At 35.5% G+C, this 13,628-nt stretch overlaps 1 protein-coding gene and 1 pseudogene across 2 annotated transcripts in view; one reads left to right on the forward strand and one right to left on the reverse strand.

Annotated features, from left to right (window-relative positions):
* REDIC1 (regulator of DNA class I crossover intermediates 1) overlaps window positions 1–13,628 on the reverse strand; it is a gene marked incomplete at its 3' end in the record, with an annotated part of 103,212 nt that overhangs the window by 22,376 nt on the left and 67,208 nt on the right.
* LOC307193627 (large ribosomal subunit protein eL20-like) lies at window positions 9,079–9,585 on the forward strand (annotated as a pseudogene). The gene has a single exon. The product of its transcript is annotated as a large ribosomal subunit protein eL20-like (transcript).

Below are 13,628 nucleotides of genomic sequence, written 5' to 3' on the forward strand. Positions count from 1 at the left end.
TCACTGGGCCACAAAGTGAGCCTCAGGAAATTTAAGAAAATTGAAATCATATCAAGCATCTTTTCTGACCACAGCACTATGAGATTAGAAATCAACTAAAAGAAAAAAACTGTAAAAAAACACAAACACATAGAGGCTAAACAATATCCTACTAAACAACTAATGGAAAGAGGAAATCAGAAAAATACCTAGAGGCAGTTTAAAGGGTCTGGAGGAAAAAGAAGTTTGGCGGTCACAGAGAGGGGGTCTGGGAAGCGCCTGGCAAGTGGTTCTCCAGATTAAAGAACTTGACTGAAGTTAAGGAACTTCTGGACAGAGAGGCTTAAAATTTGGATGCATATCATTCCTCTAAAAGGATCTTGGTTCACTAGTCAGGGGTTGGGCTGAAGCTCCTGTGATGGGAGCTCTGAGTCCAAACCACTGGACTAACAGAGAACCTCAGACCCCAGGGAATATTCATTGGAGTGAGGTCTCCCAGAGGTCCTCATCTCTGCACCAAGACTTAGCTCTACTCAACAGCCTACACACTCCACTGTTGGAAGCCTCAGGCCAAACAACCACTAAGATAGGAACACAATCCCACCCATAAAGAAAAAAAAAATGAGATGGCAAAAAAATATGTCACAGATGAAGGAGCAAAGTAAAAACTTACAGGACCAATAAATGAAGAGAAAATAGGGAATCTACCTGAAAAATAATTCAAAGTAATGATAGTAAAGATGATCCAGAATCTCAGAAATAGAATGGAGGCACGGATTGAGAAAACACAAAAAATGTTTAACAAAGATCTAGAAGAACTAAAGAACAAACAAACAGAGATGAGCAACACAATAATTGAAATGAAAAATACACTGGAAGAAATGAATAACCAAGGCAGAAGAACAAATAAGTGAGCTGGAAGACAAAATGGTGGAAATAACTGCCGAACAGCAGAATAACGAAAAAAGAATGAAAAGAATTGAAGACAATCTCAGAGACCTCTGGGGCAACACTAAACACACCAACATTTGAATTATAGGGGTCCCAGAAGAAGAAGAGAAAAACAAAGGGTCTGAGAAAATATTTGAAGAGCTTATGGTGGAAAACTTCCCTAATATGGGAAAGGAAATAGTCACCCAAGTCCAGGAAGCACAGAGAGTCCCATAAAGGATACACCCTAGGGCAAACACACTAAGACACATATTAATCAATCTAACAAAAATTAAATTCAAGGAAAAAAATATTAAAAGCAGCAAGGGAAAAACAAAAAATAACATACAAAGGAGTCCCCATAAGGTTATCAGCTGATTTTTTAGCAGAAACTCTGCAGGCCAGAGGGAGTGGCAGGATATACTTAAAGTGATGAAAAAGAATAACCTACAACCAATATTAATCTACCCAGCAAGGATCTCATTCAGATTCAATGGAGAAGTCAAAAGCTTTTAGGACAAGAAAAAGCTAATAGAATTCAGCACCACCAAACCATTTAACCACAAATGTTAAAGAAACTTCTCTAGGTGGGAAACACAAGAGAAGAAAAAGACCCACAAAAACAAACCCAAAACAATTAAGAAAATGGTAATAGGAAAATACATATCAGTAATTACCTTGAATGTAAATGGATTAAATGTCCCAACCAAAAGATACAGACTGGCTGAATGGATACAAAAACAAGACCCATATATATACTGTCTTTACTTCAGAACGAGGGACACATACTGACTGAAAATGAAGGGATGGAAATAGATATTCCATGCAAATGGAAATCAAAAGAAAACTGGAGTAGCAATACTCATATCAGATAAAATAGACTTTAAAATAAAGAATGTTACAAGAGATAAGGAAGGACATTACCTAATGATCAAGAGATAAATCCAAGAAAAAGATATAACAATTATAAATGTTTATGTACCCAACAAAGGAGCACCACAATACAGAAGGCAAATGCTAATGACCATGAAAGGGGAAATCGACAGTAATACAATAATAGTAGGGGACTTTAACACCCCACTTACACCAATGGACAGATCATCCAAAGAGAAAATAAATACAGAAACACAAGGTTTAAATGACAAAATAAACCAGATAGGTTTAATTATTATTTATAGAACATTCCACCCAAAAGTGGTAGAATACACTTTCTTCCCAAGTGAAAACGGAACATCTCTTGGGCCACAAATCAAGCCTCAGAAAATTTAAGAAAATTGAAATTGTATCAAGCATCTTTTCTGACCACAATGCTATGAGACTGGAAATCAATTACAGGAAAAAGACTATAAAAAACACAAATACATGGAGGCTAAACAGTGCAGTATGAATTAACCAAGATATCACTGAAAAATCAAAGAAGAAATTAAAAAATACACAGAAACAAATGAAAACGAAAACATACCCCCTAAAACCTCTGAAATGCAGCAAAAGAAGTTCTGAGAGGGAAGTTTATAGCAATTCAATTTCACCTCAAGAAACAAGAAAAATCTCAAATAAACAATCTACCCTACACCTAAAGCAACTAGAGAAAGAAGAACAAAGAACACCCAAGACAGTATAAGGAAAGAAATCATAAAGATCAGAGCAGAAATAAATGAAACAGAAACGAAGAAAACATCAGCAAAGATCAATAAAACTAAAGCTGATTCTTTGAGAAGATAAACAAAATTGAACCCTTGGCCAGACTCATCAAGAGAAAAAGGGAGAGGTCGCAAATCAATAAAATTAGAAATGAAAAAGGAGAAATCACAACCAACACCACAAAACTACAAAGGATTATAAGAGACTACTACAGACAACTATATGCCAATAAAATGGACAGTCACAAAGAAATGGACAAATTCTTGGAAAGCTACAATTTTCCAAGACTGAACATGGAAGAATTAGAAAGTATAAACAGAAAGTATCACAAGTAATGAAATTTAAACTGTAATTAAAAATCTTCCAACAAACAGAAGTCCAGGACCAGATGGCTTCACAGGCGAATTCTATCAAACATTTAGAGAAAACGTAACACCTATCCTTCTCAAACTCTTCCAAAATATTGCAGAGGGAGGAACACCCCCAAATTCATTCTACAAAGCCACCATCACCCTGATACCAAAATCAGAAAAAGATATCACAGGGCTTCCCTGGTGGCGCAGTGGTTGAGAGTCTGCCTGCTAATGCAGGGGACACAGGTTTGTGCCCCAGTCCGAGAAGATCCCACATGCCACGGAGCAGCTAGGCCTGTGAGCCATGGCTGCTGAACCTGCATGTCCGGAGCCTGTGTTCCATAACGGGAGAGGCCACAACAGTGAGAGGCCCGTGTACCGCAAAAAAAAAAAAGATATCACACACAAAATATTATAGACCAGTATGACTGATGAACATAGATGCAAAAATCCTGAACAAAATACTAGCAAACAGAATCCAACAACATATTAATAGGATCATACACCACATCAAGTGGGATTTATCCCAGGGATTCTTCAATATATGCAAAACAACAAGTTTGATACACCATATTAACAAATTTAAAAAAACCATATGATCATCTCAATAGATGCATAAAAATCTTTTGACAAAATTCAACACCAAGTTATGATAAAAACTCTCCAGAAAGTGGGCATAGACAGAACCTATCTCAACATAATACAGGCCATACATGACAAACCCACAGCAAACATCATACTCAATGGTAAACAACTGAAAGTGTTTCCACTAAGATCAGGAACAAGACAAGGATGTCCAATATCACCATTCTTATTCAACATAGTTTTGGAAGTCCTAGCCACGGCAATCAGAGAAGAAAAAGAAATTAAAGGAATACGAATTGGAAAAGAAGAAGTAAAACTTTCACTGTTTGCAGATGATAAAATACTATACATAGAAAATCCTAAAGATGCCACCAGAAAACTACTAGAACTAATCAATGAATTTGGTAAGGTTGCAGGATACAAAATAAATGCACAGAAATCTCTTGCTTTCCTATACACTAGCAATGAAAAATCAGAAAGAGAAATTAAGGGAACAATCCCACTTAACATTGCAACAAAAAGAATCAAATACCTAGGAATAAACCTACCTAAGGGAGACTTCCCTGGTGGTACAGTGCTTAAGAATCCACCTGCCAATGCAGGGGACATAGGTTCGAGCCCTGCTCCAGGAAGATCCTACATGCCGCAGAGCAACAAAGCCTGTAAGCCACAACTACTGAGCCCATGTGCCACAACTACTGAAGCCTGTGCACCTATAGCCCATGCTCCACAACAAGAGAATCCACCATAATGAGAAGCCTGCACACCTCAACGAAGAGTAGCCCCTGCTCTCTGCAACTAGAGAAAGCCCACACACAGCAACGAAGACCCAATGCATCCAAAAATCAATCAATCAATCAATCAATGTATTAAAAAAAGAAAAACATAAAACCCTACATCAGGAGGTGAAAGACTTAGAAAACTATAAAAACTATACTCAGAAAACTATAAAACACTGATGAAAGAAATCAAAGATGACATAAACAGATGGAGAAATATACCATGTTCTTGGATTGGAAGACTCAATACTGTGAAAATGACTATACTACCCAAAGCAACCTACAGATTCAATGCAATCCCTATCAAATTATCAATGGCATTCTTCACAGAATTAGACCAAAAAATTTTACAATTCATGTGGAAACACAAAAGACCCTGAATATCCAAAGCAATCTTGAGAAAGAAAAACGAAGCTGGAGGAATTTGGCTCCCTGACTTCAAACTATATTACAAAGCTACAGTAATCAAGACAATATGGTACTGGCACAAAAACAGAAATATAGATCAATGGCAAAGGATAGAAAGACCAGAGATAAACCCATGCACATATAGTGACCTAATTTATGACAAAGGAGGCAAGAACACACAATGGAGAAAAGACAGCCTCTTCAGTTAGTTGTGTTGGGAAAACTGGACAGCTACACGTAAAAGAATGAAATTAGAACACTCTCTAACACCATACACAAAAATAAACTCAAAACAGATAGAAGACCTAAATGTAAGACCAGACACCATAAAACTCTTAGAGGAAAGCATAGGAAAAACGCTCTTTGACATAAATCACAGCAAGATCTTTTTTGACCCACCTCCTAGGGCAATGAAAATAAAAATAAACAAATGGGACCTAATTAAACGTAAAAGCTTTTGCACAGCAAAGGAAACCATAAACAAGACAAAATGACAACTCTCAGAATGGGAGTAAATATTTGCAAATGAAACAACAAATGATTAATCTCCAAAATATACAAACAGCTCATGGAGCTCAATATCAAAAAACAAACAAGTCTCAAATTCTTTTTAAAGACTGAAATAATATCAAGCATGTTTTCCAACTACAATGGTATTAAACTACAAATCAATTACAAGAGGAAAATTGGAAAATTCAAACATGTGGAGATTAAACAAAATGCTCCTGAACAACCATGGGTTAAAGAAGAAATCAAAAGAGAAAAAAATATCTTGAGACAAATGAAAATGGAAATAACAACATAGCAAGGCCTAAGGGATGTAGCAAAAACAGTTCTAAAAGGGAAATTCATGGTGATAAATGCCTACATCAATAAACAAAAGATCTCAAATAAACAAAGTAACTTTACACCTCAAGGAACTAGAATTAGAATGAACTGAGCCTACACATAGTAGATGAAATAAAATAACAAATTTCAGAGCAGAAATAAATAAAATAGAAAATAAAAAGATAATAGAAAAGATAAATAAAACTAAGAACTGCTTTCTTGAAAAGATAAAACAAAATTAACAAACTTATTTAGACACAACAACAACAAAAAAAGAGAGGACTCAAATAATAAAATCATAAATGAAAGAGGAGACACTACAACTGATACCACAGAAATACAAGTGATCATAAGACAGTACTCTGAACACCAACAAAGTGGACAACCTAGAATTTATGGAAAATTCCTAGAAACTACAACCTACAAGACTAATCCATGAAGAAATAGAAAATATGAACAGACTGATAATTAGTAAGAAGAACAAATCAGTAATCAAATACTTCCCAACAAACAAGTCTAGGACCAATGACTTCACTGATGAATTCTACCAAATATTTAAAGAAAGTTAATATAAATCTTTCTCAAACTCTTCCAAAAAACAGAAGATGAGGAAACACTTCAAAACTCCTTTTATAAAACCAGCATTACCTTGATACAAAAACCAGACAAGAAAAGAAAATTACAGGCCAATAACCCTGATGAACATAGATTCAAAAATCCTCAACAAAATATTAACAAACTGAATTCAACAATACATTAAAAGAATCATACAGCATGATCAAGTAGGATTTATTCCAAGGATAAGGATGGTTCAACATAACACAAATCAGTCAATGAGATATACCATATTAACAAAATGAAGGGTAAAAATCATATAATCATTGATATGAATGCAGAAAAAGCACTTGCAAAAATTCACATCCATCTATGTCTAAAAATTTGTAACAAAAGAGTATAAAGAGAATGTACCTCAACATAATAAAGACCATGTATGACAAGCTTACAGCTAATATCACATTCAATGATGAAAAGCTGAAAGCTTTTTCTCCAAGATCAGGAACAAGAGAAAGATGCCCACTCTCACCACTTTTATTCAATATAATATTGGTAATATTTGCTAGAGTCAATGGACAAGAAAAAGAAAAGAAAAAGAAAGAAAAAGCATTCTAAACTGAAAGGAACAATTAAAAATGTCTGTATCTGCTTATAACACAATATTATATATAGAAAACGCTAAAGATTCCACTGTTGCCAAAAAAACTGTACAATAAACTCGGGTAAAGGATACATAACCATATACAAAAATAAGTTGCATTTCTATACACTAATAATGAACTATCAGAATAAGAAATTAAGGAGACAATCTTATTTACAATTGTATCAAAAAGAATAAAATACCTAGAAATAAGTTTAACCAAAGAGGTGAAATACCTGTATGCTGAAAACTATAGGACATTAATAAAAGAAATTGAAGACACAAATAAATGGAAAGATAGTCCATGATAATGAACTGGAATAATTAATATTGTTAAAATGCCCATTCTAGTCAGAGTCATCTGCATATTCAATGCAATCCCTGTGAAAATTCCAATGATATTTTTCACAGAAATAGAAAAAAAAAATCATAAAATTGGTATGGAACCACAACAAAACCCAAATGGCGAAGACAATATTGAGAAAAAAGAACAGAGCTGGAGGCATCATATTTCATAATCTCAAACAATATTAAAGATATAGTAATCAAAACAGTATGATGTTGACATAAAAACAGTATGATATTGACATAAAAACAGACACATAGACCAATGGAACAGAAAAGAAAGCCCAGAAATAAACCCATACATATTTGGTCAATCAGTTTATGACAAAGGAGCCAGGAATATACAATGGAGAAAGGACAGTCCTTTCAATAAACGGTGCTGGGAAAACTGAACAGCTACACACAAAAGAATGAAAAATGGACCCCTATCTTATATCATACATAAAAGTTAACTCAAAATGGATTAAAGACTTGAATATAAGACCTGAAACCAAAAAACTACTAGAAAAATACACAAGTGGCAAAATCTTTGACAACCATCTTGGCAATGATTTTCTGAATTTGACACCAAAAGCAAAGGCAACTAAAGCAAATATAAACAAGTGGGACTACATCAAACTGAAAAGCTTTTCACAGAAGAGGAAGCCATCAAAAAATTGAAAAGCTAACCTACTGAATGGAAGAAAATACTTGTAAATCATATATCTGATATATATATATATCATATATCTGAAAATATTTGTAAATCATATATCTGATAAGCCAAAATATATAAATAACTCATATAACTCAGAGTGAAAAAACAACAATCCCACTAAAAAATGGGCAGACAACCTGAACAGACATTTTTCCAAAGAAGATCTACAGACAGCCAACAGGTACAGAAAAAGATGCTTAACAAAATGAATCATCAAGGAAATTCAAATCAAAACCACATCTGTGAGAATAGCTAGCATCAAAAATATAAGCAAAAACAAGCCTTGGCAAGGATGTGGAGAAAAGGGAATCCAGGTGCACTATTGGTGGCAATGTAAATTGTTCAGCTGCTACCGAAAAACAGAATGGGGTTTCCTCAAAAAAATTAAAAATAGGGTAAATCCTGAGTTCTCATCACAAGGAATTTTTTTCTATTTCTTTAATTTTGTATCTGTATGAGATGACGGATGTTCACTGTACTTATTGTGCTAATAATTTCATGACGCATGTAAGTCAAATCATTATGATGTATACCTTAAACTCATACATGCTGTATGTCAATTATATCTCAATAAAACTGGAAGAAAAAGTTAAAAATAGAACTACCATATGATTGAGCAATTCCACTTCTGGTATTTTTCCGAGGAAAAGAAGACACTAACTCAAAAATATTATCCTCACCACCATGTCCACTGAATCATTATTTACAATAGCCAAGACATGGAAACAACCTACGTGTCCATCAATGGATGAATAAAGAAGATGTGGTATATATATCTATATATACAAACACAATGGAATACTATTCAGCCATAAAAAGTAAGGAAATCCTGCCAACTGCAACAACATGGATGGACCTTGAGGGCACCATGCTAAGTGAAATAAGTCAGGCAGAGAAAGAAAAATACCATATGATCTCACTTATACATGTAATCTGAAAAAAAAATCATAAGTAGAATAGATTAGTGGTTCCTAGAGTCGGGGGGTGGGGTATGGGCAAAATTAGCGAATGTGGTAAAAATGTAGAAACTTACGATTATAAAATAAATAAGTCCTGGTGATGTAACGTACAGGATGGCGACTATAGTTAATAATACTGTATTTTATATTTGAAAGTTTCTAGAGTATATCTTAAAATTTCTCATCCAAAGAAAAAGAATTTGTAACTGTGTGGTGATCCATGTTAACTAGACTTATTGTGGCGATCTTTTCACAGTGGGTACACATATCAAATCACTATGTAGTACACTTTAAATAACTGTTATATTCAGTTATACCTCCATAAAAATAATAAAGTAGTTTCCTTTTTGAGGGTGGCAGCAAGCACGTATAGAACACCATGAAGGCCTCGGGCACACTTCCAGAATACAAGGTGGGGCACTGCCTGCTGACCCCCAAATGCGGCATGTCTCCCCTCTACTGCATGTGCATCTTTGCACCTAATCATGTTGCCAAGTCCTGTTTCTGGTACTTTGTGTCTCAGCTGAAGAAGATGAGAGTATTCAGGGGAAACTGTCTACTGCAGACAGGTGTTGGAGAAATCTCCCCTGCGGGTGAAGAACTTTGGCTTCTGGTTGCGCTATGACTTCCGCAGCACTGAGAGTACCGGGACCTGACCACAGCCAGTGCGGTCACCCAGTGCTACCAAGACATGGGCACCTGGCACCGCGCCTGGGCCCACTCGATCCAGATCACAAAAACAGAAGAGATTGCAGCCAGCAAGTGCTGTCGACCAGCAGTCAAGCAGTTCCACGACTCCAAGATCAAGTTCCCACTGCCCTACAGGGTTCTCTGTTGCCAGCACAAGCCACACCTCACCACTAAGAGGCCCAACACCTTCTTTTAGACGCAGGCCCTCCCTGTCCCCAGGTCTGCCCAAATAAAACTCATTGGGAAAACCGTAAAAAAAAATTATTATATCCTCCAAGATGTTCTTCTTTCCTATTCCATTCCACATCCAACAAAAGGATCTTGGAACACCCCTAATTACCCATACCCTACTATCTGCCATCCAAGAGGAGTTTTTGTTTGGTTTGATTTTTGGGTTTGGTTTGCTTGTTTGCTATCTCTTCATTAATTCTGCCTCAGTAGGAATTACCTGTCCCAAAGTTTCCCAACCAGTAGGCAGGTATAGCTCAGCTCCTCTACTGCTCCAATCCTTTTCTTCCTCTCTTATTGTGACTCCTGCCTTGGTCTCTCTTGTAAAATTTAAGATTTTAGCCAGGGTTCCACTATGCCTTTAGCCCTGTCTAGGCATCACAAATTAAAAGCTGATGGCTGCTCTACCTAAAGAACTCATAGCACCTGATACCCTTCAGGTTCTACCAGTGAGCTTATTTTCTTTTCTGACTTGCTCTAGACACATTCAAGCTGCCATAGATGTAGAGATTGTTTTTTAAGGATTCTAACCTGCTCATGATTCGTTCTTTAAGAGGATATATCTATATTATTCTTATTTAGAAAATATGAGTTCTTTAAAGGAGTAACAGGATAGCATCTAATATTACTGACCACATTCCCTTCCTTAAAAATCTCTCCCATTTTTCTTTCCTATGACACCTTTCTTTGAGCACTCCCAAATCTCTCTAGCAGCTCATTCTCTCTCTCTTTTTTGATGGTAAACAATATTTATTTTCACTGATTATCAAACAGAAGGAAAATTAATACATAATTCAGTTTTATTCCGATTTTATTTACTGTATTAATTACTGAAATCTAACAGAATCTTGGAAAGCAGTTTTTAATGGAAATATAGTTGATTTACAATATTATTTAGATTAGGTGTATAGCATAGTAATTCAGTATTTTTGCAGATTATACTCCATTATAAGTTATTACAAGATAATTGTGCTAATTACCAGTGCTATACAATACATCCTTGTTGCTTATCTATTTTATACTTAGTCGTTTGTATCTATTAACCCCACACCCCTAATTTGTTCCTCCCTGCTTTCCTATCCCCACTGGTAACCACAAGTTTGTTTGCTATATCTGTGAGTCTATTTCTGTTTTGCATATGCATTCATATGTATTATGTTTTAGATTCTACACATAAATGATATCATACACTATTTTTCTTTCTCTGCCTGACTTATTTCAGAAAGCATAATATCTTCTAGGACCATAGGGTCATCAACATTGCTGCAAATGGCTAAGTAATGTTCCATTTTGTGTGTGTGTGTGTGTGTGTGTGTGTGTGTGTGTTTATCTCCCACATCTTCTTTATACATTACTTTGTTGATGGGCACTAGGGTTGCTTCCATGTCTTGGCTAGTATAAATAGTGCTGCTATAAATTTTGGGGCACATGTAACTGCAAATTAGTGTTTTCTTTTTCTCCTGATATATATACTAAAGTGGGATTGCTGGATCATATGTTAACTCTATTCTTAGTTTTTTAAAGAACTTCCATACTGTTTTCCATAGTGGCTGCACCAATTTACAGTCTCACCAACAGTGTACAAGTGTCCCCTTTTCTCCACATCCTCTCTAACACTTGTTATTTGTAGACTTTTTGATGATAGCCATTCTGACAGTTGTGAGGTGATATCTCATTGCTGTTTTGATTTGCATTTCTCTAATAATTAGTGATGTTGAGCATCTTTTCATGGGCCTGTTGGCCATCTGTATGTCTTCTTTGAAGAAAAAGTCTGTTCAGGTCTTTGATCATTTTTTGATTGGTTATTTGGTTTTTTTGATATTGAGTTGTATGAGCTGTTTATGTATTTTTTGATATTAATCCCTTGTTGATTGCATCATTTCTAAATATTTTCTCCCATTCTGCTGGTTGGCTTTTCATTTTGCCGATGGTTTTATTTGCTGTGGAAAAGCTTTTAAATTTAATTAGGTCCCATTTATTTATTGTTGATTTTATTTCTTTTGCCTTAGGAGACAAACCCCCCAAAATATTGCTATAATTTATGTCAAAGGGTATTCTGCCTATGTTCTCTTCTAGGAGTTTTATTGTTTCATGTCTTATATTTAGGTCTTAAACCATTTTGAGTTTATTTTTGAATATGGTGTGAGGAAACGTTCTAATCTCATTATTTTATGTGTAGCTGTCTAGTTTGGCCAGCACCACTTGTTGAAGAGATTTTCTTTTCTCCATTGTATATTCTTGCCTCTTCTGTCATAGATTAATTTACCACAGTTCTGTGGGTTTCTTTCTGGGCTCTCTATTCTGTTCCATTTATCTATGTGTCTGTTTTTGTGCCAGTACCATGCTGTTTTGAATACTTCAGTTTTGTTGTATTCTCTGAAGTCTGAGAAGGTAATTCCTCTGGCTTTGTTCTTTTTCTCGAGTGCTTTGGCAACTCAGGGTCTTCTGTGGTTCCATATAAATTTTAGGATTATTTGGTCTAGTCCTGTGAAAAATGTCATGAGTGTTTGATAGGGATTACATGAAATCTATAGATTGCTTTGGGTGGTATGGCCATTTTAACAATATTAATTCTTCAAAGCCACAAATGTGATACTTTTCCATTTCTTTGTATCATGTTCAATTTCCTTCATCAATGTTTTATAGTTTTCAGAGTATAGGTTTCTCATCTTCTTAAGTTTATTCCTAGGTATTTTATTCTTTTTGGTGTGATTTTTAAATGGGACTTTTAAAAACTTTCTCTTGTATCCTGCTACCTTGCTGCATTCATTTATTAGTTCTAGTAGTTTTTGTGTGAGACTTTAGGGTTCTCTATATAAAGTATCATGTCATCTGCAACTAATGACCATTTTACCTCTTTCCTTCCAATTTGGATAACTTTCATTTCTTTTTCTTGTCTCATTTCTGTGGCTAGGGCTTCCAGTACTATGGTAAATCAAAGCAGCAAGAGTGAACATCCCTATCTTGTTCCTGAATTTAGTGAGATGGCTTTCAATTTTTCACCATTGAGTATGACATTGGCCATAGGTTTGTCACAAATAGACTTTATTATGTTGAAATATTTTCCCTCTATACCCACTTTGATGAGAGTTTTTACCATGAATGGATGTTGAATTTTATCAAATGCTTTTTCTGCATATATTGAGATCATGTGATTTTTATCTTTCCTTTTGCTAATGTGATATACCACACTGGTTGATTTGCAAATGTTGAACCATCCTTTTGACCCTGGAATGAATCCAACTTGATTATGGTGTATGATCCTGTTTATATATTGTTGGATTTGGCTTGCTAATATTGTGTTGAGGATTCTGCCGTCTATATTCATCAAAAATATTTGGCCTGGGCTTCCCTGGTGGCGCAGTGGTTGAGAGTCCACCTGCCGATGCAGGGGACACGGGTTTGTGCCCCGGTCCGGGAAGATCCCACATGCTGCGGAGCGGCTAGGCCCATGATCCATGGCCGCTGAGCCTGTGCATCCAGAGCCTGTGCTCCACAATGGGAGAGGCCACAACAGTGAGAGGCCCGTGTACCGCAAAAAAAAAAAAAAAAAAAAAAAAAAAATATATATATATATATATGTATATATATATTTGGCCTGTAATTTTCTTTTTTGTACTGTCTTTGTCTGGTTTTGGCATCAGTGTAATGGTGGCCTTGTAGAATGAATTGGGGAGTGTTACCTACTCTTCCATTTTTTGGAATAGTTTGAGAAGGATAAGTATTAGTTCTTCATACGTTTGGTAAAATTCCCCTGTGAAGCCATCTTGCCCTGGACTTTTATTTGTAGGGAATTTTTCAAGTTAAAGATTTTATTTCACTACTAGTGATTGGTCTGTTAAAATTGTTTCTTCTGGACTCAGTCTTGGCAGGCTGTATGTTTCTAGAAATTTGTCCTTTCTTCGAGGTTGTCCAATTTGCTGGCATATAACTGTTCAGAGAATTCTCTTATAATTTCTTTATATCTCTGTGGTATCAGTTTTTATTTCTCCTGTTTCATTTCTTATTTTG

Source organism: Stenella coeruleoalba, assembly GCF_951394435.1.
Source record: "Stenella coeruleoalba genome assembly, chromosome: 11".
Taxonomy (NCBI): domain Eukaryota; kingdom Metazoa; phylum Chordata; class Mammalia; order Artiodactyla; family Delphinidae; genus Stenella; species Stenella coeruleoalba.